This window comes from Varroa destructor, unplaced genomic scaffold (genome assembly GCF_002443255.2).
Source record: "Varroa destructor unplaced genomic scaffold, Vdes_3.0 BEIS01000004.1, whole genome shotgun sequence".
Lineage (NCBI taxonomy): Eukaryota > Metazoa > Arthropoda > Arachnida > Mesostigmata > Varroidae > Varroa > Varroa destructor.
In genome coordinates, this window is record NW_019211457.1 from 4,195,880 (window position 1) to 4,220,448 (window position 24,569).

At 43.6% G+C, this 24,569-nt stretch overlaps 1 protein-coding gene across 6 annotated transcripts in view; it reads left to right on the top strand.

Annotated features, from left to right (window-relative positions):
* ex (FERM domain containing expanded) overlaps nucleotides 1–24,569 on the top strand; it is a 78,086-nt gene that overhangs the window by 32,383 nt on the left and 21,134 nt on the right. For 2 of the 6 annotated variants that reach the window (XM_086988840.1, XM_022802707.2), the window contains one exon: nucleotides 4,775–5,021. The exons of the other annotated variants lie outside the window; for them this stretch is intronic. The gene's annotated coding sequence lies outside the window, so the exon portion shown is untranslated. The remainder of the gene's footprint in view (nucleotides 1–4,774; nucleotides 5,022–24,569) is intronic. 6 annotated transcript variants of the gene reach the window in all.

A 24,569-nucleotide genomic window follows, 5' to 3' on the forward strand; every position in this document is an offset into this window, starting at 1 on the left:
TAAGATCGTTGGTAGATTTCGATTATATTAGCACAAAGTATATTTTTGGCCTTGAAGAATTAAATACAGAGTTGGCTGACTTTTTGATGATTTTCGTAATTATCCTGTACCCGCTGACTAGTCAGTGTAAAGGAAAAGTTCAAGAAGTATTTCGAATTTTACGTCCTGTATTTAGACCATTGAGTATCGCGTCAGACGGCTGTGTGCTACCAGCACGAAATTATGTGTATCCACACCCAAATTCTGCCCGAGAAACGACTCAACATAACGCATTAGCCCATATTCAAGCGACGTTTACATGCTGTTAACGATGATAGTAACAGATGTACAAATCCTAGCTTAACATAATACAGTACCAACGGTAAACGGTCGCTAACGAGTCGTTAGCGTCAAAGAGACGTGAAACAAACCTTTATTGGTTTTGTCTTCTCTAAGCTAGTTCATACATCAAAGCAAGCTAGACGTTTTCGTCTCAAGTCTGATCATCCCTATCTTCGTGTCAACGCCTAAGGCTTGCGATATTTTCGGTTCTATAAATCAATCTGCTCAGTTTCTCTTCGTTTCGGTTATTATGGACAGTTCATAGTAGTATACAATGCGAATCATCGAAAATATTAGCTAACAACGTATATTAACCGTAAATATATTAATAAACCTTATACGATTATATCAAGATGGCATCGACTGTCACTGAACGTTTAGCCGCGTTGCTGCCGTATGCCTATTGGTCAAGCTTCTGAATGGAACTATAGCTCGCTCAATGGGAAACGACCCACCGTCGCTGACAGCTGCAACGAACGCTGGTATCCTTTTGGACGTCAGAATATATAACGGGCGTCTGCTTTCTTTTCAACAACGGTTATTATCGTAATTCAAAGGATGATAACAAAGACGATAATGATGATGTGTTGTTTGTTATGTAACTACGCAGTGACCAAATTCCGGCAGAATCGGCCACGTTTACACAAAGAATAGGGCATGTCTTTGGGGTAATAGAACAGTCTGGAGAGAGCCAAAGATTGACTTTAGCGGGGTATCACAGAGAGCGGCAAAACAAAAAATACTATTAGGTTTCTAATAACAATAATAATAATAATAGAAATAACAATAACAGCACCAAATGGGCAGGTAACTGATACATAATCGGGAGGAATGAGTTACGATTTCGCCGCTAGCAAGAGTTTCAAGTAGAAAATTTTAAGAGATAAAGGATGAAGTAAAATCCGAACAGGACGTTGAAACACAAACGGTAGGCGATGACCATCCTTGCCTTTACGCTTCATTTTCTTGGTCCGCTTCAATTTCTTCGTGACCTTATCTAGGTGCTGTTGCCGTTGTGGATAATAGTTTTTAAGTTTCAGCCCCTGTATATTGAGTCATCCTGCATCTTATCTGTGAGCTATTAATATGGAAGTCACCTAGGGGAGGGCCCACGGCCTGCTTTAGTCCCTTGCTAAAACTCGCGAAGAGCAGGCTTACATTGTCAGCTCCGATGTGAAGTATGTGTTTTTTTCGGTTGTTGATTACTCGGCCTGTTACATCAGTGAGATATGGAACCACGACGCCTGTGCCTTTCACAGGCCAAGAGACGTGATCACGGCCGTCGCTTTTACCCGCCACTTTACCGTCTTGTTGTTATGATTACGACTATCTCTTGGATAAGTTGGTCCATCTCCGTTCATTCGACATATGTTTTAATCATGCTCATGATCATGCTTTTTTCTCGGCATATTCGTAGCCATAAAGCATGGTCCGTACTCGGCTAACGTGCCAACGCAGGTCCGCCGCCACAGGACCTGTTCATGTGTGTTCCCTTAATAACGCCTTACATCCATGGTGCGTTTGTTATATATGGACCCTATGGTTGTAGTGGGTCGTTCGGTTATGACAGTAACGGTCGTAGTCGGAGCACCTGAAGAACGGAGCTACGAAGCAAAAGAACGGAGCAAAAAAGCAGCAAACGACAAGATCTGAAGCTGAAATGAGTTTAAAGGAGATAAAAATACGAAGGTGAACAGAGAAAACAAGAATGGTTAGACCCGAATAGGGAACAAAGATTGCTATACACACACCTCGTAACTTTAGCACCAACATATAATACATATATAACAGTACGTGGCAAAAATAGTGACAGCTAAAGACAGTGAGCTTTCTAAAGGCAGCCGACGAGAAAAATTCAAGTGGCTAAATCAACAAGTAGCGATCGAAATTTACACAACAATAACAAAGAAGCAGAAGAGATTGCGCATTGAAACTAGATGAAAACTAGATATAATCATTTATCATTGTATCATATTAGTTCGCTGGAATCTGGTAATCATCACTCTTCGTCGTGTTGTTTCTGTGATCGCTTTAGGCTAGGATCTTACTTTGTTGTTGTTGTTGTTGTTTGTGCACAGCATTATTCTTCGGATAGGTTCAACTAGTCATAACGGTCTTAATTCGATGCCCTTAAACTCGTCCCCATTGGGTTGGCGGAACGGTCAATCAGCTACACATCCGGTGAGGGATAGGCGGGTAATAGTGTAACATCGATTACGTAACTCAAGTAGATAAATGACGGATACATCGCGGAATACCAAACAACTTATATATATATATATATACATACAACTATATAGAGACCTTGTTGTTATTAGCTGACATTAAACACGGCAGCATCGATCCATCTGACTAGAATTTAACGAAGCCATAGAAACGAGCGACAATGATTAACCAACCACCGATTCCTCCCTGTGACTCAAACGATTCTTCGAAAAAAAGTCGTGTAAAGTTTTGGATATTTGATTTTTCTTCTAATATGTTTTTGTCAACTGACACAATTTATTGTTAATGTGTTATTATGTTCACTTTGTATAGATACACAACGAAATATTGCTTGTCCTACTTGACGATGATAATAATTATTAGTCTTTTTCACTATTGGCAACGGTCGAACGTAAACATGGCGCGCAGAAACTATGAGAGAGCAAACAAGCAGCCTTTGCGTTTCAGGCCATACCTCCGGCTATGCCTAGGCAACTGCTTTGAGAACCTAAGCCAACTGCATTCCTCCAGTCTAAAAGCAACCCAGATCAAACCCCTACCACTATTTAGTGCGTGTGCAGTTCTGCCACCTTTGTCTATCCATAGCATTCGCATCTCTTTGTTGTGGCATATGTATGTTTATTAAACAATAATAGATATCTGAGTTTGCCCGTTAAACAACGATATGAAGGGCAAGAGATGTTTCGTATAGCGGCTCAGTCGCGATGTGTCGCTACTACTGGCGAAACCGGATGACGCAAGATTGCAATGCGAAACGGGATTCAGGTTCTTTCCTAGCGAATCCTCCACGATTCTCACGAACGCTTGTTTATTTTCGTAGATAACACGTAGCTGTATGCATAGAATTAGCTAGCCGTGTCTGGTTGTATGTCGGTGTAGTCGAGCGTCTATGGGAGTCGGTTTGTATGTGCCTAAGTAACTATTACCACCAGTAGATATTACTAATGTAGATGCACTCTGTGCCGCAGGGCCTCGAGTGATAGCAGTGAAGTCGGCAGAGGAAGTGATGTGATGATCTTCACATGATAACAGCGACAGCTTCCGACGAAACAAGCTCAAATGGGCGTGACAAGTGTAGACCAACAGATTATTATTTGATACGGACATATATTTGTTCTACTTCCTTCGCGGCTATACACCTCGTCCTAAATAGAAACGTTAACATAATTACTGTATTGATAAATGTATTTCCATAGCCTAGATTTAATTTACATAAATAACAAGCTCTTATATGCTATGTAGGACGTGCTCGCCATTTTGTGTATGCTTGAAGGTTTGCCAGTTATTACGGACATGTCACAGAGCTTAGATTTAAGTTGAACGCTCCTATTTAAGACTGAGCAAAACCCATGACCAACTGGTCTATTTGAGCACATTTAATCCTACTGCGTATCCGTCGTACGAAGACACCTGCTGTGACAAGTTACCCATATACTTTCTACACCCTCATACGGTTGCTGATAGATATTCTAACTTGTTTTAATTCATCAATTAATAGGTAAGTTCAGACAGAGTTACGCCTAAGCAAAGATATCGTTGTACTCGAGATGCAACACACTTCTATGCCTGTATACATACGCATGTTATATATTAAGTTTTATTTGCTTTTGTAATGAGCAGCTAACTACCCATGTAATCAGATTGTGCCTGACTTACTGTAGGAAGGAGATTTTAAAAGCTGGCGACATTTTGTTATTGCTATACGCAGCAAAGACTACGGCCGTAAAGAGTTACTGGTTTTTTTTTTTTTTTTTTTTTGATAACATAGACATCTAATCGTGCGAAGGAAATAGACGTTATCATTTAATTGTTAGAACAGTTGTTTGTTAGAACACCTGGCCGTAATCAAATGAGTGGATTATAAAGATTTTAGATAAACTTAGATATTAGATTTAGATAAAACTATAATTATGTCAGATTAAATATTTGAGTGGTTTAGCAAGCAGCTGGTACGTGTACAGATTTTGTACGACAATTTAAATTCACTGTTATATCCGAGATGCCACCGTGGCAAATTCTAGTTGGCCGTATCGTAGCGCTCACTTACCACAAATGCGCGGTCTTCACAATGAAATCACAATCTCATTCAGACATTCTGCCCTAATCGTGTCAGCTAAGAGCGCCGGAAACAGTTTAATTTTTTTGAGAAAACTATATTCATCCATACGTTTACCAGCATCCTACCTGGCTTTCTTCTAACGATCATATCTATTTCTGCTCGTTCCAGGTGAGTGCATTATAAATAGGTGGTGGACCCCTGGCTGTTTGCCCGACATGTGAGCTGAACTTCGTGACGTTCCAGCCTGTCACGTAGCTTCTAATACGCTAGCTAAGACACCCGTGACATTATTATCAACAACAGTTTGAGCACTGAGTGACTTAACGCTGCAAAACTTCTTAACTTAACTTCTCTGTTCACTGTCTGCGAACCGCGGACACTACTGGGTCTGGATGTCTCATACACCGTACAAATGGTAGTTACCACAGTCTCTCGACAACGGGGAGATTATTACGTGTTTGTTGTGTGCTGTATAGGTAAAGGTCTATGCTGACGTCTTGTTCATGACGGCCCCCTCAACGGGCATCGTAGACCCCTTCTTGGCGCTGTTGTTCCAGTACCCCGTGAAAGCAAGAGATAATCTAATGACAAATGCTGGTTACACTTCAGTTTCATCGGGCTGTGATAATATCCGGTGACAGGTGAAGACTTGTATAATGATTTATGTACGTATTAACATAGTCTGCTTATTTGGACTCATAGTTCAACACAGAGCTATATTGTAACCACTGAAATTGAATGCCATCATGTTGGTGCTGGCATCAACAATTTTAACACGCTGGTGCTCGCATGAGCCCGATATGGCTGAATATTTATATATGAGTTGTTTATTGAACTGTATTTAGAAACTACATTACAATTATAGGATTAAGACACAGTGAAAGAGAACATATTTAGGTATAGTTTTATTCCTACCTTCTTTGTTTGATATGCGCCTGCTATGTACTTTGTCAAGGTTTTAATAACCACGAATGGTTCTGCACCACAAGTCTATTAATACATAGTCGGATTTTTTCAGTATAGCATCTGAGTAGTTCGATTCTTCCGAAGTAATCGTGTTGTATACCTCGACATCAATGGAATTGATGATATTGAACTAAAAGGCAGCTAAAATATATCCATCACGGGCAATACGTTATATGAGCTGCTTATGTGCGGTCAGTACGTAAACATAAAAATCATCGACCACATAGCAGACGACTTTTTGGATCGTGACGCTGCATATTTGTTGTCTTTATCTGTTTTCACCTATAAATACGGATTTCTAGCTACCGTTAGTGTAGTTTATTATCGTTGTTGCTGCTGGCAACGTCTGGCATGTATCGCTTGAGAATCTGTTTGTCCTCGTTCTGCCCCCTCCTCTCCCACACGAAATTGTTTCTACCCCACACGGCTTTTTGTCTCGGTACAAACATTAAATAGTTGAAAATGCGCATTGATAAATCGGTATGCGCGAGTATAAAGAGAATAAATATAAAGAGTAGCAGCAGGTCTGCATATCAGACGAACACTGTAGAATGCCTGAAGGTACCACGTGTATCTATACAATGCGTAGTCATGATTGTCCAGCACATTCGATTGTCGTCTGCTCGACAAACGTCTGCTCGCGGTACTCTTTCATCGCCTAATTTCCACCCGTCAGCATGAGGTTGATGCTTGTGCTTGGTTGTTCTCAAACGTCGTGCCACTGACGAACTAGTATTTTGTAGATTTTTTTTCTTTGCTTTTAGGATGAGTTAACGCTGTTAGGCATCGCGTGAGATACACCGGCGGACGCATAGGGTACAGCGCGTCAGAGGCGCTCTGATCAGCCCCTCACTTTCTGAGAACTACAATTTCTCGTCGCCACCACGCTCATGCCGATGGCGATGAGACGATGCGTAATGAAAATGCCTTTTTTCAATGGCGTCAATGCAATGCTGCGGCGTAAAACAGACGTCTGTGAGATGATTCGACGCGCGGAAACAAACTGAACAACGACAGGTGGATGCATTCAAGGGCATCGTGGCACTGACCTTCACCGTAACATTCAGCAATGAAAACCATTGGATATCCCAGAAACCATGTAGTTAGAAAGCGAACGGCTGTTCGTGACGATATAACAGCGATTTCTATTTGGCTCTTTGTTACTGTTGCAGCTGGTGACATTACGGAGTATACTTGTAGAGTATCTTCGTACGAGATGCCGCAGGAAGCACGGAGACGGTTGAATTTACCTGCTGGAGTTGTCCTTTGCGTAATTTAGTTTATTCCCCTTACCTAGCTGTTCGATAATAACCGACCTTTTAGTGATCAACAATAAGGTGACGTTATGCTATTTACCTTGTGTATAAATGAACACATATTTTGTTCTCCGAAGAACGGTCTATGGCTGATTGAAATCGCAGTTTCCGATCGACTGTTTAGGTCATCAATAGCGTCTAACGGGTCGCAGAGGTGGCCGTTAGACGCTTTTAAGGGAGGGGGTTGGCGTTCGAGTGATACGTAGATGAGCTGGTACCATAAACACCAACGCTTCACTTCTTTAGGCCACTACTCCCATGCCGTTTGGATTTGTCTAGCATGGAAATAGGCCTTTGAAGGTTGAGTATAACACTATCCCGTCCGTAACGATTACGAATCGAAATGCTTTAAACCGGTCAAGCCAGCTGTCGATTCTTCATCAGACTGTTCTCTCATCAGATGTCATGCATCACAACATTTGCCTAAAAGAGAGCGGATGTCTTTGAGTTGAGAGAGCACGGGCGTGCACGGAAGTGCTGCATGAAACAGTCAAACGCGAGACAGATACTGTAACTACACAAGACAATAGGGAATATGTTCGTACGTATCATCGTATAAGAACAACGGTTTTGTTAGCCAAATCGTTGATGTTAGTATGATTTCTGAAGACGCTTAACTGGGCCGACTATACTTACTTAGGAATATTTATAAAATGACTCGCCTCCAAGTTACCTAAACATATTTTTGGTTTTAATAGTAAGTCGAACCACGTAGATCCGGATTAGAAAAAGGCATTTAGTATAACTACTGTTGCAGATACCATTGTCAGCTATCACGCTAGTATGTTGGCTAAGTACAAAAGCGCGAGACGCGATTTATTTGAGTATAATCATTTGTCTGTTAGGAACGCGTCCGCTAACGACGTTTCACAAGTGGAAGAGCTTATAGCAAAAACGAAAACATTTCGACTGATAATTCTCGGTATGCCAAATCACTTGCTCGGCGCCCCCTAAACCGTTCGAAAACCCGTAACTTAGACAGCCCATAGCGTTGCGCCTACGGTAACTCTAAACGGCTGAGCCAGAAACCCTGTGGTGCTCCAACTGTCGGACACATATGGCTCAAGCTTCCAAAGGCCGACAAGGATCTTCTATTCGAGATAAAGAAGAAACAAACGCCAGTTACTTGTGAATAAGAACAATATCCAGTCGAGGATTAAAGAGAAAAATGGGATTCAACGGGAGAGAGGGGGCCGTTGTTCTGAAGGCCTTTTGTCGCGTGTCTGACTAGCAATCGGACTAATCGATCGACGTTCGCGCCTTATAAGCTAGCAAGTTTTTGGAGAATCGGATACGATGCCTGATCAACCGTGTTCAATATCTCGTATAAACAAAATGGAAATTGCTCCAACAAATAAAATAATCTGCCAACATACTTCCGCGCTGTGGTCAATCCAGCTGCTTACTGATGGTTAGTTTTGTGTTTACGCAAACATTGTCGTATGGAATAATAATAAATTGTCTCCATCTACGCAAGTTATTTGTATATATATATATATATATATATATATATATATATATATATATATATAGTTTTTCTATTGCATCTAAAATGCTACTTGTCGCGACATGAGAAAATCCTTTTGTTTCTGTATATATTAGAGAACACTTAGACGACTTGAGACGATCCAATGATTTGAAAGTTCAAGCTCAAAGTTAGAGGACATTATATACCGGTGCATCGTTGCTGTTGTGGCAATGAAATAGATTGAACAGAATCGGTGTACGTGTTGTATACAAATAGGCCAGAGTTGTTTGAGTTGTGGACTAACCTCTTGTCCTATTTGTCGCAGCCGCTAAAAGATTTGATTCACATATAATACAGGCTTTTCGACGGTGAGCGTGCTTCGTCGTCGAGTTCCGCGTGAACAAATGTAAGTTTCAAAGGTTGCCTGCCTCGATAACTTGATCGTAAAAGCCAAGCTCTCAATGTAATGGTCATTAATCTTCAACAAGGTAAAGCAAACATGGTGATTCACTCGGTCCGCAAGCCTTGGGCACGTCCACTCTGCAGGAAATTGGAAACTGGTTTGTCGCGGGTAGAGTTAAATCTAGACAGCTTGAACCGATCACGACTACTTAACACAGATTTATGCATTTTTTACTTTACTTCTACAAACCAGCGTTGAACCAACATAGAACAAAGCACTTCCGACAAATAAAGGCCAATTTTGGACAACAAATGTCCGTACAAGCGCAACTTCTTTTGAGTGAAATTCTAATTAGAACAAGAGCATAATACGGTTTCGTGAAGAAACAATCATTAGAACACTATTCGCGTTCGCAAAAAATCAAGCCAGTGTCTTTTCCAGGATTACAAAAAAAAGGCTATTAAAGGGAATTATAGGTAATTGCAATGCTTCATTCATTATTAGCTCCCTAGGAGACAATGTCAAGCTCCATCCAAATCACCCTAGAACCGTTCGTGTTCGCTCACTCTTACGATACATCCCACATACAATATACCATCGTGTCAAAAAATATCCGTTTTATAACATGCATTCTTATTTGGATACGTACACAGACGGAATCGATGATCTGCTAGTACCTTCTGAATTGATACAACGTTGATGTAACTATGCTACGTAGATGACTTGGTCAAGCCGAGGTATTCTTTGAAAGCGCTCAAACTCGTTAGGCGTCGTACGCTGCGACGTAATACTATAGGTACGCAACGCTGTTGGTCGTAGACGCTAGCTCGACACTGGGACGCTCTCTGTCGCTACGCGGCAGTACCATTACCGGATAGCTTCTGCCGCTATTGCTTTATCGTTTGTTGCATCTTGAAGGTATTGGCATGACATCACGATTACTAGAGTGTGTGCGTTTGACGTTTGCCGTAAAACAATATATATATATATATATATATATATGTATATGGATGTAGCGTTTCACGATATCTCAAGGAACGTTAAAGCGGCAAATTCAGCACACTGTAATGCAATTTACCGAAATACGGTAAAACAAAGTATAGACATTGCCGTTAGCAGAAAAATTAGGGGTGCTATTTCTTAATTCTGTTAGGTGTATTCTCGATCCTACTGTTACCCTCAACAATAATTTATTACCCTCATATTAAATGAGGTTTAGAAGAGTCATGGCACACGATGAGGTACTCGATGACCAATATAAAGTAAATTCTTATTAGACAATGAGCATTATTAATCTTAAATCGAGTGTTTGTATTTGCTCATTTAAAAGAAATTTTCACGGAACCACTCCGGAAATTAACAAAATAATGGACAGGGTCGATTACTGTTGACGACTGAGAAGGAAACACAAGGGCAAGCGTGGTGTTTTAATTATGTAACACTTTGCACTGTCTGCTAAAAAGAGAACACAGCTTAATGGCCAGTACTTATTCGCTGGTTTCGTTCGTGTACTTTCGTAAATAGGTTTCATAGAAACAGAACAATGAGCCCGCCTCAGTAGAAATACGGTGGGCCATCTTGGACCATATTTGTTTCAACCTTGGTTAGTAGTAAGTTTGTCTACCTAACAAAAACACCAAAAAGAATGAAGTATGTTTTGCTGAAGCGTTTCCCCAATTTATGTCTGGCTCACGGCGACGTTAGCTCCAAAAAGGAAATAACTTCGTCGTAAGAATCGGTGTGGTGCGCTCGAACTCATATCAGAACGTTGACGTCGAATGCCAACATTAGATAACGCTCGTGCGCTACTATACGGTAGAACTCTGCTAGAACCTCCCGGTATTCGCTGGCGTACGTGTACGTCACGTCAATAATACTTTCCTTAAAAGAACAAGTCTTAAAAGAAGAAGATTCGCCTTCACCACACAGTTCTGTTGGCGTGACCGAGGAGGGGATTTTATGCATCGCTTCGACATTCGTACTGACGCACACGGGCGCTAAAGTACGCCGAATGATGCAGGACAATTGCCTGCTACTGGACTATTTACCTAACAGACAATCGATGTCTTCCATCTCTGGCGACGTCCCTCTTCATTGAGTGTATGTGGCTTCTGTTGCTGACGATGTCGGTCGCGCGCAATAGGTGGTGTTGGTGCATGATGACCAAACACAGCAATCATAGCAGAGAACAAAAAGACAGCGCTAGAGAGAGGCGAGAAAAACGACCGTGGTGGCATGTGTGGGAGGGGCAGAGCTCGGTCGTCGCTTCTCACTTAGTAAGACCGAAGAAACTTGTGTTCGCCTTCTTCTTCGCCTTGATGCTCCTCGTCGCCGCTCCTTTGCTCCCAGGGAAAAACATAGAATGAGGCTTAGATGACTAAATAGAAGCGACTGGAAGAGGCTTCTAGGAAGTATTAGCCTTCCTCAAGAAGTTCTCTGTTGCTTTTGTTGTTGTTCGCGTTCTTCGCGCATTTTGTCGGAAACCCGTCCTAATTCCGTTCTGTTTGTAAGAATTTGCGTGAAACCGCTTTACTATCACAACTACTACACTAACGTGTGTACCGTAGCCGATGTAGGCTTGAGCTATTTTCTTACAATCGACGATACTTGCCAGTCGATATGTCATGGCCTAAGAAGAGGTTGCCGGCAGCTAACCTAGGACGTCGTGAGCATGGGTCCCATACGACCGGCTAGATGAGGCCTTCTAGTTAACAAGCGTGCTCTTTATAAACACGCTATTTCTGAACGACATTAAGGAAATCAAATCGATAATTCCTATTTCTGCTGCCGCTTAGTAGAGTCAGATCCGTAAAATCTTACCGTTTTTGTTTTCTCTACCACTGTAGATAATACCTTTTCTACGTATATATTGGAACGTTTTGCGACCCCGTCAGCGATCGATTGTTAACAGTGACAACCCGTTTCGATACAACTTTATATTCAAAAATCGTTTCTTGTTTAGTTTTCTCGTACGTAGCTGTCCATTGAAGACGGCATGCATCGCGATCATACACACTCGACTATCTTCCTTTCGCCACTGTAGTCGAGGCTACATTTATTCGGTCTCGGCTTTCGTCTGAACTTCAGAAAGCTTCAAACGTTAGGTCTGCGTATGTGGGTATACTCTTACTTTTCTACCAGCGCGTACACGAAAGGGCTAAATAATGTGACCCTCCGAAACAAAGTGCCTCTATGTAGAGCCCATGTGACGTTGGCGCGTCGATATTTGCGTCTAAGTGGATCTGCTCAGCGCTTATTGGCAGTGGCTGGGCCCCAGCGTTCCGTCGTCTGCGATTATTAACGATAGCGCCAGTCAACATGACCGCCAATCAAAGACCTCACTGTGGTACTAAACGTCAACAAGCTGTTAGTTTCTTTTGTATGTCAGCTTTCTCCGCGCTGTTGAATATTGACAGACGGTCACAACGGCCATAGCAAAAATGTTTTCGTCAAAAAGGGAAAGAAGGGAAACCCGCTAAAATGAAAACAATTTCTTCAATCGTGTGCGCCAGGAAAAACAACGACTGAAAGATTACTAGGGACTTAAAAGTCGGTATATAGCGGGATAACTGGTAAGAAAAGATGTACGAATCCCCGTCCGTAAGCTTAACCCGTGCACACCCAATTGTACTCGGTCACTGAAACTGTTATAGGGGCCAGGGACGCAACAGTCGAGAATATATAGGTACACGCGCCACAACCTATTTACATATATATTTTTTTAATGTATAACTGTGTTATTCTTGATGTTGTCTGGAGACCTTGAAACTACGTGGATGCTCGAAATTTCAATTCTGGTTGACTGCGCTGTAGCTGCGCGGTTCGCATGGAACACCGCCGTCTTGTTACAGGTGAAGAACCATACAGAATTACGTGCACTCTAATGTTCAGTTCAGCTACGACACATTCTTTACGAGAAAAAAACGCTACGTTTCACAATGATGCTGGCGTCGTTTCTTCTATCGCCATCCGCGCTCGTCGAAGATCGGCATTCTGGCATTGTCAGTCCTCCGTGAGTCGTTGCCGTTGCCACTGTTCTCTGACGTTGTTGTCGCTTGCCGCTTTACTTGGCTTTTGTACACTGTACCATGGCAGTAATGTCTACAACGAACGAAGTCAAGATCACGCGTTGTACTTTCTGCTTCCTATATAACTTTGCTGAAGTATCGTTCTGCATTGGCGTAAGCACCATTGCTGCTGCTGTTCATAGTTTCGCTGACGCCGGTGCTGTCGCTGGACCAACGGCAGCATTCTCGTTCCGTTTCTACGACAAGCTGAATCCTTCGGACGTCGTTCTTCAATCATTTGGCACCTGGTGGAGCGCGTGGTTTAGTCGATTCACGTGACGCTCACCGGCGGGCTCCGTGCGCCGAACGAATCGATGTAAGCGACGAATCAACGAAGATCCCGCGGCGCAAGGAAACTGCCAACCGTCTGCGACGAGACGATAAACAGACGAGCCATTGAACGAGTCGACGACGAAGTACTCGACAGCGAGCAACTGCCGCCATCGGGCCCTCGAGCCGGTTCGATAACGTTGAAGTACGTTGCTATTATTTATAGAACGCCAATGGAATTCCGAAGGTGAGCGGAGAGAGTACTGGCCTAGGGATTTGGCGATATCATACGAATTGTTGTCCCTGATTTTTGTCATAGGCCACATGTGATGCGGCTGTTTGATATAGCTGCGCCGATTAGAGGTCCACGAGGGGTATAGTGAATAAGCATAATGATGATAGGATGGAAAAGAGAGAACCTTATTTTAGAAGCTGGGAGATAGCTGTACCTCGACGATTCACGAGAGAACTACGAGATTGATAGATCTCTTTCGAAACATTTTGTTATCAGAGATTCTTCGCCAATCTGTTGTCGCAATAGAACCACTATCCACTGGTGCCCGTCGCGCTAAATATCTGGGTTACCTTTCTTTGATCAAATATATGTACAGATAAAGTTGGGAAAAGCTGGCGACGATGGGTTCAAAAGGCGTTCTTCCCCACGACCTTTACAGCGGCGCGACAACCGATTTAAATAATAATCATGTGTTGTCTTTAGAATCACGACACTTCTTCATACAGTGTACAGCATACATCAGATATGTCTCCATGTATAAGAAACAGATCTGCGGATCAGAAGGAGAGAGAAGGAAAAGGGGAAGCTATTCCGTGTGTTTCAGAAGTTCGACACCTCGTTCAATTCTGAACTCAGTCAACGCGAGTCACCGGATGAAAGCGCGGTCCCTATGTCAGATTTCATCGAACAGGCCATCGCTCACTCAAAAACACCAGTCGGTAGATCACACTTGGCATTCTGCCAAAACTAGTGCCATTGGCGAATGTCGAAATAGATCCAAGCTGACGCTGCTGCCTGCTTTTTAGGTGATAATTCACTCTTGGCCGAACAGAAAGTTCGAGGGTTTGGCATGTCTGCCATCCGTAGTCCGTCGATACGATACCCCCGTACCAACTGAAGGAAGACATACGTCATTAATTTCTTTGGCGCCACCGCTCAATGGCTGACTACCCGATTGATGCGTCCTTCTGAAACATTTTGCTTGCTTTACTTCAGTACGATATACGTGAATAGTTCGGCATTCGCCGCCGGATTCCTCCGAGGTGTACTGGAACTATTCTTCCTTTGATTGCAGCGAAATCGCTGAATAGCTGGTACTGGAAACAAGCGCGGTTTACAGCTGATATAGTCGTACATGCGCTTGTTTGAAACAATGGCTGCACTTCCGACTGGGACGGCGGTCAATCTGTTCGATTCCGCCGTCACCTCGTCCCCTGCGAATTGGCGTATCGATCTAAAACGACAACTAATTTTTTCTCGAGTTGGATTTTCGTATATTTAGCTTAGCAAGGCTAGAGAAAACGTAAGTAAGCGTTCCCATCAGTTAGGTTTATAGTGCGATGGACGTATTGTATAAGAATATGAAAGGGCGAGGGGATCGCGGCCTTCGGGAAAAGACGAGCGTCTGATTGGTCTCGCAACAACTGGGTGCGCGTGCCGATGTCTGTGAATATGTGTGATGTCACGAGCAGTTAGTTGCTAGCCATTCAAAATCTGATCGATAGCGTCTATGAAAACGAAAATCCAGATGGGGACGGCGCGTGATGACCAACTATTTTTAAACGAATCGTCAGGAAATTGATGAAAACCGTAATGTTGTAAAGAATTGTATGAGATAACCAGTTTTAGTTTGAGCGGGACGGCTGGATGCGACGGAAGCTAGTGCCGTGTGTCGTCACTAAGTGTTGTTCTATTGGACGAAAGCAGGTTTAATTATTAAACTGTTAATGCTAACATCTGCATAAACCTATAGGACCATCGGTTTGAGGCGGACATAGCTTTTATGGCGCCGTTACAGAACCAGGACACTTCTGCTGCATCGAACGCTCACTAAACGCTAGCGATACAGAACGGACGGCTAAATTGTTAGTACATTGCGGCTGTGGCGCCGCAGCGCCGCACTGATTGTATACTTCATACTATATTCAAAAGAATATAAATTCAATTGTTCCTTCCGTTCGGCGCAAATAATAAAATAAAGCCAAACACAAAATGAGTCAAGTGAAAATATTCTGGCGAAAAGCAACTACACGAGGTGGGCGTTAGAAACACAAGCCGTCGATGCTGTAACAATTTATAGATGACCAACGCATCTGATTGATTATAAAATTGACTGATACTCAGCTTAATAATGCGTATAGTGTACATACGCAACTTTAGAGATAGTGTTATAAGGATAACCTACTCCGCTTTTATTCACCGTGGCGGAAAAAACAAACTTAGGATCGTTAGTAATCTTCTTTTTATTGTGCAATTCCAGCGATCGGCGTCACTGAACGTCCTAATGTGCTTCCGATTCCTAAATAGATTAAAACGGCACAGGCAGAGAAGTTGATTATAGAAGGTGACGTTCATGTTGGTTCCTCAAAAATGCTCTGATAAATGGTCTTAGTCTATCTTGTAGACAAGGGTATATTTTTAGCCAAGTTAGCCTTTGGTTAGGATACCATTTTTGAAAGAAATGACTACAACGTCCCCTGCTATTGTTTTAATTAGGCACTGCTTCCCAAGGCTGATCCCTTGCAGCACAAAACAAAAACTTGTCCACGCCCGGCTTCGAACTTTGACCGTCTGACTTGGTGCCACTAAGTTCGATAGGCTTACCCATCACCAGCGCACCATTGCGAACACAACGATGTTTAGCTTGATGCTGCCATATTGGCTATCGTATAGTCAGCTCGAATCGGGTTGCGACGCACCGTAGCTGTGACAAACTACCTGAGTGACTGTACCTCGCCGAAGACCCGGGTGTGGCCTAGTAATTACTTAGAAAAGATAAAAAAAAAAATAGCATTAGTAGTCGATACTGTCTTCTGCTAAGTTTTTGCAATAGAAAGCGTCGCATCATACATTGCGTCAGACACTCTTTGGCCATTGGGAGGCTCTATTGCTCCCTTTTTCTGTTTCTCTCTCTCTCTCTCTCTCGGTGAGTTACGGTTTTGTGCCATCGCGTGAACAATGCGCATTCGTTAGTTTCCCCGCGTTGGCTCATTTCAATCTGACCGGATCTCCTTCTCTGTCCTAGCTTTCAAGACGATGCAGCATCTTCGCCCATGGTTACCGATGGCAAATGATGATGCAGAGGTACTTGCTATAGTCATTTCTTATGTTGATACTGCAGCCGCTGTTGCTATTGCTCGGATAGTGTAATCGAGAAGCAAGCGAGACTGATGACAAGAATTACACCCATGAGGCGAACGAAGACAGTCCTGAACGGTCACTTCGGCGCCCTACCATTCCTCGCACTCAAAATCGACAGCAGTCAACATCTCGCTGACGATCCGCTAGAGGGATTGGCAAAGGCATGAAGGCTTGGTTGGCTGGTTGTGGATGGCCGTGACTGGTGATAACCGGCGCTGTTTTCGCCTGTCTGTCGTTTGTCTATATAAATGTGTTGACAAAGCCATGGCGAGCCGACTACCCCCTGTTTCCAGCAGCGGGGTGGTAGAAGTGGCAGCAGCATCTGCAGCAACTTACCTAATTGCGTACCATAGTCGACGTTCTTGTACGAAAAACAATAATGAATTGAAAGGTCGATAAGCAAGCAAATAAAAAAGAAACTAAAAACCATGGAAGAAGCAAGAAAGATAGCGGTAGTACCGAGGAAAACACAGGAATGACAAACGTCGTCATCATCCACGTAGTCATCTAGTAGTTACCCAACGAGCGGATCCGTCGGCGTATGTGACGCTAAGCTATGCGACCAGCGGCCATCCCAAACGGCTGCAAAGTGTGGGCAGATTGGAGTAAACAGACGAGCGCACCTCTGCACTGTAGTACACCGTAGAAGAATGAGCGACGGTTTGCCGCGTCATTTCGACATACCTCTATGCCCAACGTTGCCCACATAGGCGCACAGGAACCTCTCGTCGTTTTTTCATCTCGTCAGTCAAACGCAGCGGGGTCGGCTGGGGCCGATTGAGTTCGCGCATCGTCATCGACAACCCATCAGAGAGATTTATATCCAGAGATCTAAAATAATGGCATACTATGGGTATAAATTCTATGCCCGTGGTAACCTTACGCAGTTTTCTTAGCGATTTCGAGGCCGGTTGACACAATGTGTTCCTTGTGAAGCGTTTGTGGTAACAATACAAAGGCTACGGCGACGTTAATGCCGATGTAAAACAGTTGGCTGACTACACATCGCGGTATTGTTTTCGTCTATGGCGCACGTCGCCAGCGCTGTTTCAGTTACGAAGCGTCGCTGTAGAATCGCCTTGAGATACTTTTTGAGGATCTTGATAGCTTATAGGTACGTATCTATCATAGGCGAGAATTGCGGTCGGGGCAATAAATGGGCGAAAACAGGGTTGTAACTTTCTCTGTTGGAAACATCGAAAACTCGATCGTCGAGGTGCCGGTTCTGATGCAACGAAGCCACATGGCAAAGGAAAGTTGAAATGAATAGCTACGGAAGGGAAATGTGCGTGATGTGGTGATCGGGTTCAGAAAAGGCCAAGTGGCTAAATGGTGCACTTGTTGACAAATGATTCCTGATTGACTGATTGATTCATGCAACAACCTTGCCGCGACGCCGAATAGGATTGATGCGTATATAAAGATTATCACCAACAGCAGCAACATTATGATCGATAAGGAGGATTGACAATGATGTGTCGCCGTATTCGTTCTGTTTCAATTTCTTTGATTCCTGAAGTTTTAAAGGTTTTAACGTTATTTCTTCCTGTATTATACGTTCAGTCCTTTGTTGTTTTACTCTTTACGTTGAACAATTCCATTTGAGCCCTAGAGCTGGTTACAACGGACTATATGATGACCGACTACGTCTGGGTTTCATTAGTCATATATATTAGTAAGTGTTATAGTATTTTCTTTTGCGCTGACCTCCTGAAGAGTGGTGGCTTTATCACAAGAAATGATCCGACGTTAGCGAGAAGCTCAGGCATACAGCGACGCATAGAATGTGCGAATGAAGACAGGGGACAATTAGCTTCTCGACACAGTACCACACGAAGGGGTGCGCGCAAACAAGCATCATCGCATAGTGTTGCACCATTGGTAAAACACATTACCAACGCACACATTATACATAGAGGCATGGGCCAGCCACATTGTTCTCGAAAACCTCATCGCTTGTTTTCCGTCGTAGTTGATTGTTTTGTTTTAATCGATTTTCCCTATGGATCCGGCCTCCCTGTTGCGGTAACAGTTTGATGGTTAAATAGCCAGTTTCTCCGTTAAAAACCGCAATAATCTTTTACCCCCTTCCACTGTTGACCAGTGGAAAAATCAACTACGAAAAGACGTGCAATGCCAATGTGAATATCCTGCTTATCTATCCTATTGCGTGTCAGCTATAAAACGAATGGGACGCTCGGTAGTTAAACCCAATAGTTTGCTGTAGTGACCAATTCCCCTTGACGTAATAGTGGGCGATGGCAAGTCAGGGATTCTTGTGAATTCTCAACGGACGAAGTCAGGATGTAACGTGGAAAGGTGGAACGAAAAAACGTGGATTTGCTGATTACAGCGAACATATGTGAAGGTACTGCGAATGTTATTATGAATTCAACGGTTCGTACTTCTCGCTAATGGTTTTGACGTTATGTAAGCCGTGTCGTATAGCGACATTATAGGATGGGCTAGCGTAAATCCATGGATTTAAAATGTGTGTTGTGTGTATGTATATTGCGCATGCGTGTTTGTTGTTGCGGAAGCGTAGATGAGGTAGGTAACCGAGCAGGTAAGGAGCTGACTTTAGCGTAAGAATATGGCCGTTATCTAAAGGCCGTTAACTTTTGTAGTTTAAGAAGCTCCCAGCACACTGCGGTGTTCAAGCCACTGCTGTTATGCGGTAGCAAACAAAACAACAGTAAACAAAAGTAGATTTTTTATCAATTAAAGTTTACATCTAGCTAGGGGAGATCAAATGTTCCTTTCGACCTATTCACGCTTGACTAGGAGCTGAACTCTTTTAATCTTTAACATAAAGCAATAGACGTTGCTTTTGAAAAATAGATGCTGTTACCCAAAGCGCAGGATATCTATGGGGCGACGAAGCAGTACGAGAACCAATAGGACAAAAATCCAACTAATTCCTAATCGTCCACAGCGTACCTGAGCGGCGTTGACTGTTTTCCCTTCATGTAAGCTAAGGTAAATAAATGCACCTGCTACGTTAACCAAAAAGCTTTCTACAGTCGCATCTTTTGTAGCCTGGCTGCCCGCATTTGCGCAGACATGCACACCATCATACATACACACAGACACACACGTACGCGCACATGCACACAAGCATACGCACACAGATATAAAGGGAACGGAATGAGAAAAGACAGAAGAACCGATTGAAGACTCATCTTGCGGCAGGCTTTATGTCATAGACTTGAAAGGTTGTGTTACGAACTGGGAACTTTAGGTCATTGGACGGTACGCGTAATGTTTTCACTGTTGCAACATCTGGGCTCTGTGCTTACGGGTTTTAGCTAATGCAGCCTGTCATAATGAAGCAGTGATGTGGTTCTCGGCAAGAGCAAGCGGAGTGGCGCCTGGCTATTGCCACATATAGTCTACATATTAGTTGAAAAAAATGACCTAAGCAAATTGATGTTGTGTGAAATTTATCTGACATCGAGCAGCTCACGTAAGTGCGCCCATTCCGTTAACTCTTAAACCCGATCGATCGATCGATCGATCGAGCGATAAAACCTTTGTGTCGGATCTTTGAGATTCTGCAGATGTTTGAGCTAATTATCAGCTCTCTGTTTGTCTAATCTATTGGGATACGAACCGATGGCATCCACAAGAGGTATGCTGTCCAAGAGCGTAGCGCGTATATGAGACGATAATTACATACCAGGAAAGCGAACAATTTGGAAGAGAAACTTGTGCAATGACACGTTTAGGCCTATAGAAGGCAAAAATACAGATTTGTGTACTCGACAGCCGGTTGTGCTGTGGAACGAGCCAATTGTAACCTTTGCGTGTGTTTGTGTATTTATAATAAGCCGACCGCAGGGTCGTCTGTCGAAAGGGGGCAAAAATTCGGCATTTTTTGTTGGCGCCGTAATGGAGACGAAGAAATTGGAGGCTACTGTCAATCGCCGTTTCAAAGAGAGTGTCTATGGTCTTTCAGCCATCAACGGTTAACCTATCTGTGGATTATTTTTTTTCTGTGTTTTTTTGTTTTTTTTCTCGCAGGATTTGCGCTTACCTTCACCTCAAAAAATTCAGATTCGCTAGATTCCTTTTGAATGGAGCGTACCGGAATGACGCGTTAGCTCTGTTCAGGCATACCAATATTCCGCTACTCACTTCGACTATTTGAAACTTACATGTAGCACATTTAAAAGTGGCTTGAGGAATTTACATGCCGAATCAATAGCATAAGCAGAGACCATGAGCAAAGTATTGAATAGGCACGTCTGTTCTACAAGGTGTTGTCGGCATACGTAGGAATTTGCCCAAAAGTATGGTTGCATTTTTAAAAATATAGCTTATGAACAAGCGACATTAAAAACATCCCTATCTTAGTGTTACCGCTCAATCGTTTCCCGGCACAGAACAGATCGTAGGTGAAACGGATTACCCCCCCCCCCCCTCTGCCCTCCGCCCCCTGTTCCGTGGTACCCTCTTGTCCGTTGTTAGCGGCGGCGCAAATTTGAAATTTCAAATCCCGCCATACTGCTGGGCCGCCGTCACATGCACTCTCATCACTTATTCATCACGCGTTCATCTTTATTTGGTTTCTTGAGGCGCTTCCGCAGAAAAGCACTCGACATTCGACAGGGTATGGTTCTCCCCCAGACACAGAGTGAAAATCCGCCAGTCTGAAAAACAGTCATAGCGATATAAACGCGAAGCCATTTACTACTCCGTGGGTAGTAGTAGACCAGCTCAAATAAGAGTTATTTAGGTTAGCGCCGGAGTGTCCTTCGTAGATATCTCGGGTACATTTTGTTTAGTTGTTGTCTCTCTTATTATATCTAGATATAATTGCGGACAAAAATATGAGCTGTTCGCCAGTGTCGGGACAGTGTAATTTCTCAATGGCTGAGTGTGAAAATTTCTGCCCGCGCCACTCAGTTGAATCGACGAGCATCACAACACCGAATACGCTCTTTATAGACACACCGCGTAACAGAACACTTGTGTGTTCTATTCAATATGGCTTCACGTACCGTCCGGCCTCCTTCTACTTCTTTTCAGCTTTTTATAATAATAATATTAGGCAACCCATGTAATGCACACACCTTGTTAGTGGCGATGCGCTAAAACACGAAAATTATCCGAAGATGAGCAGACGACTGGTGATATGGTAACGACGCGACACCCTCAACGTGTCACTATGGATACAATATCAATACATAAATACATACGTGTATATAGAGGTAAATAGAACCGAAAATACAGAACGGATTGAATGGCAAAGATCGGCAAATCGACGAGATGAAATTGATTATTATTAGAAGTAAGGGACTCGTCAAACAGTGATCATCGGGTATCAACTGTTGTTATGGTAAAAAACGTGAATCATGCTTACTGATTTTACATAATAATGTAAGGGTAAACGCTGATGCGGCGTTGAAAAAGTTATGATGATATTATCTATTGTAACTATAGCGAAAAAAAATGTTGTTTATAATGATTGAGGTGTTGTCGGCAGAAATTCAATTTCATATTGTTTTTGCCTTGGATCAATTCTGGTTAGGGGTCAAAATGCCAGTTTTCGGGGAAGGACGCATCGCAGAAAATAGGTAGGCCTAGTTCTGTCTCGTCCGTTTCTCTTGGTTTATTGCATGCAATTGTTATGCGTTGACCTTGTGCTTTATTCGGGCTAGTTAAGATATCCGGATGAAATAAGACGGCGTTAACTGTTCCTCTAGTAGTTATTTGTTGTGCTTCCCTCGTTTGTGGCGATGACCAGATCGAGCCACGTTGTATCAGCGTGTTCCGTCGACTTGCGTGGTTCGTACGTTATTCGTACGCGATAGCGCCTTAAGAACAATGACAACGCAGTTTTGTACTTAATTCCATCTTTCGATATGTGTTCCATTTAATGGATAATGTGGAAAGATAAAGAGACTGCATACTATACTTCTATGATTACTCACGGTTGTACAGAGCACGCGGTTAGAGTACGTCCTGTCGAGCCAGGCCATAATCAAGGGTGGACGTGTGCGTATCCCGTTTAAGCTCAGTGTGGATTGTTTTCTACGCACCGATATAAATTTTACTAGGTAGATCTGCTTCTTATTGAGCAGATGTACGCTGAGCAAAAAGTTGAGCCAACGATTTGCGTGCACTACTGGTCAATGTCAACGTTTTACTAGCAGAATGCCATGAATGAAAGGCATTTACCCTTTACTATTTGTATTGGACCTGTGAAAGTGAGAAACATTTGATGCTTAGGCGCCCTGTTTGCTGGAACGATACGGCGATAGCGTTCGTTTCATAATACGCTGATCAGTTAAATTTCGTCTGCATCAGCGCCGTTCATAAACTACGTCACCCCATTCATGACATACTATCAACCTAACGTAAGACGTTCACCAGCAGCGTCCACAATAATTTCGAAGGTAGCATTCGTCATTTTAGTTCGCTTCCTACATGCGCTCTTAGAGTAATAATACTATCGCTAGCAGCATTCGTAATCGCAGCCGACGCCGCTGGCGCCTCTGCCGCCTATTGCCTATTCGATGTTCGCTCCCTAGTCATCACTGTACATTCGTTTCTATGTACGCACATGACAGAAACGCACGCCGCGAATTGGCATCTGCAGCCGTCGCCCTTCTTGCAATGCAAAAATGTATATGTAAAATGAAATTCTAGCCGATTTCGGCAACAGTGTCGGCAGCGATTCGAGCTGGTAATAGCAGCGGTCCCATCAGGGCGCTAGTTGCCAGAGGGAGCCGACGACGCCGTTGTTGTCGCAGCAGAGCGACATCAGTGTCAACAGCTTTAAGAACGGCGCAAAGCAACAGACGACGAAGAAGACAAAAGCGGATCTCAGTCTTGGCATTCTATTCGTTCGGCAGCGACCAATTCGCTGGTAAAAGTGACGTTTCTGGTGCTTGTGCTTACCGTGCCTGTGGCTTCGACGGCATCAGCAGATTCTATTCGACAACGCGAAGAAGTAACTTCTGCTGCTGCTGCTGCTGTTACTGAAGAGCGGACGAGTCTCCTGAACGTCCTAATGGTAAGCTTCCAACTGCAGAAGCTGTAGGAGTCGTCGTCAGCATTGGCAAAAGCCGAAGTGGGGTTATGGCAGCGTGCTTGGCGACCGGAACGACCACGACAACGACGAAGTGAAATTGGATGAAAAACAAAAAGGTGATTCTACTAATCTTTAGGAACGACTGCGGCCGTAGCTAGCGCTGCGTTTCTTGTCCCCCGTCAGGTGCTATGGGGTTGCCGAAAAAGCTGTTGAACGAGATTGAAACGGGTTGTTGCCACCATCGGAACGATGGATCTGTTGTTGCTGTTCTTTTGATTCAGCCGGTGACCGCAAGCTAGGCCCTCATCGTTGTTTGCATTTCGAGCCGCGGGGTACACAGGGAGGTCTACGCAAAAATATCCCCAGGCGGACAGTCACATAGACAAAGTGTGTACTGTGTGCGTTGCGTCTTCGGCGCGGGAGGAACACACGACGTTCGGCTCCTTACGCGTCTTGCTGACGGCATCCCTGTCTCAAGTCGATTTGTTAACCACGATACTATAGATTGTCGGCGCTGGATTCTGCTGACAGCGTATCAAGTCTAGACTCAGTCGGGAAAAGAAATCGGGAGGAGACAGGAAAATAGTAAAGAGGGAAAAATTGGACTCGAGAAGTTGGGAAGTCGATGCAGACAGCAGAGACGAAGAAGCAGCAGCAACGGCAGACAGAAAGGATCATGATATCGTCAAACGGGAGAACACGGACGAGATAACAGAATGACAAAACGGTGCGAGGGGAGCAACGGAGGTGGAGATAGGGTCAGGGGGGGAAACACGTAATACAAGGCAGCGCTCGTCAGCCGAAGTCAGAAGAAGATAATGTTGATACTACAAGCGGCGCGGTAACAACATCTTGCGTATAATATCAACGTACGGTATGCATGCCGTATCGAGCTTCTGCAGGAACCGTAATAGCATTTGAGATTCGCCGTCCATCGGCGATAATCAAATAAGATGGCTGGAGCAAGTGGATTGAACATGCTGCCGGCACGGGATTACGTGGTATCCATTAACAAAATGGCGATGAGTGGCATCAACAGTATCAGTAATAGCTCCAAT